The sequence below is a fragment of the Nomia melanderi genome, unplaced genomic scaffold (assembly GCF_051020985.1).
Source record: "Nomia melanderi isolate GNS246 unplaced genomic scaffold, iyNomMela1 scaffold0150, whole genome shotgun sequence".
NCBI lineage: Eukaryota > Metazoa > Arthropoda > Insecta > Hymenoptera > Halictidae > Nomia > Nomia melanderi.
In genome coordinates this window covers 10,521-12,500 of record NW_027475265.1, presented here as the reverse complement: position 1 = coordinate 12,500, position 1,980 = coordinate 10,521, and the positions used below count along the sequence as shown (strand labels likewise).

The 1,980-nt window shown below is 47.4% G+C and overlaps 1 non-coding gene across 1 annotated transcript; it reads right to left on the bottom strand.

The window, feature by feature from the left end:
* Window positions 1-1,252: 1,252 nt before the first annotated feature.
* Window positions 1,253-1,407, bottom strand: LOC143175636 (5.8S ribosomal RNA). The gene has a single exon (XR_013000340.1). It is a non-coding gene; the product is annotated as a 5.8S ribosomal RNA (ribosomal RNA).
* Between the last annotated feature and the right edge of the window lie 573 nt (window positions 1,408-1,980).

The following is a 1,980-nucleotide window of genomic DNA, read 5'->3' as shown; positions in this document are numbered from 1 at the left end:
GAATAAGAACTATTCGACCCGTTACGAATACGCATGCTCGTCCCGCACGATTTTAACACACACCGTGTTTTTCTCCAGTCGTCAAAGCGTTCGTGCGTCGAATTCGAAAAATAAAAAAAAAAGAAAAACACCTTTTCTCTCTCTCGGGGTAAAAGAGTCGATGTGTATTGTGTATAAAGGTTCTGCGAGAAGTCTCGTTTTGACGTGTGTTCCGCCGATAACGACGATCCTCCGAAACGGGGATACAGAAACGTTACACCTCACAACACGATCTCCGTCTCTTCTCTATAGCAGAAACCGATAAAAATACACCTCCCGAAAGAGAGTATATGGTGATTCTTTTTATATATATATATTTCGAAATTCAACTGAACGTGGCGGAAGCGCACGGTGGTGGTCCAGCGAGGACACGCGACGACGGGGAATAAGAACTATTCGACCCGTTACGAATACGCATGCTCGTCCCGCACGATTTTAACACACACCGTGTTTTTCTCCAGTCGTCAAAGCGTTCGTGCGTCGAATTCGAAAAATAAAAAAAAGAAATACACCTTTTCTCTCTCTCTCGGGGTAAAAAGAGTCGATGTGTATTGTGTATAAAGGTTCTGCTGCGAGAAGTCTCGTTTTGCCGTGTGTTTCGGTAACGACGATCCTCCGAAACGTACATCTCATTCGTAAGAGAGGAAGAAAACAATCTCCCTGGGGCCAGTCGGTAATATACCGACATACGACGTGTCGTGCACATCCGTCTCACGCACGGTATACAAAATATGAATAAAACGTGTGTAGTCTCTCTCTCTCTCGACTTCTTAATATTTTCTTTCACCTCTGACGCATCATTTCAGGTGACGTCGGGAGCGCGGGAAAAAAAATTTTTCTAAACACACGAAACCGTTCATCTCACGAACAGCCGAAAAAGTTGTCGCTCAGATCCATATCGCAGTGGAGCGGTATCCGCGGGCGGTCGTAATTGAACGACGCACGACGCCGCGAACACTCACGCGAGTCCATACAAACGATTCCGATCGTTTTGCAACAACTAGAACGTACACTGTCCGTGAAATTCACAGAATTTTCGCGTGTCCGCGACAAACGCCGACGAGACACCCATCGTTCGCTCGTACGTAGCATCCTTCTCTTAACCCGACTCAGAGACGTTCTTTGCGCCCTTCGGTAAAAAAACGTTCGATCCGAAGAGGTGAACGACGGCGGGGATTTGACAGAGCTACGCAAGCAGTGTATGGTACGTAAACGACCCTCAGCCAGGCGTGGTCCAGGAATTGTATCCGTGGACCGCAATGTGCGTTCGAAATGTCGATGTTCATGTGTCCTGCAGTTCACACGTTGACGCGCAATTAGCTGCGTTCTTCATCGACCCACGAGCCAAGTGATCCACCGTTCAGGGTAATCGTATAAATTTTATATTTCACATATATAATTTTATTCTCATTTGTTCGACCTAATATCTCTCTTCTTTCAAAGAGAAGATAAAAGTTGATACCTGAATCTCCGACCAGCGCGCGAAGGAGATTCAGGCGTCGCCTTGGAGACGACACCGAAGCCTTTCGAGACGAAAAACGTTCAAGTAATATGTATATATTTCTCGACGTTCCGGGCGTATAGTGCATTCAAAAACCCGCGAAAGACGCAGAAGACTCGCACGCGTGGAAACGACGGGGATATATTTTGTATCCTACCCGATACTGAATCCATCGCGTGCAGTCGACCCTCGCGTTCTTCCGATCAGACGCATCTATTGTTGCGCGCATGTTTTCGCGTCGCATCGCGCGAAACGTTGCACGAATCGTACCGATCGATCGATTGAAAGCAAATAATGAAAAAAGACTTCACAGCTGGCTCTTTGCCGGTCATTCGTCCCATGTTATCTCTTGCCGCGAAATTGGCGCGCAAGAGTTGGGTGTCAGACGCGCGGCTTTAAAACGAGCTTCACGGCCGGTCCCTTCGTTACCGCTTTCGTTC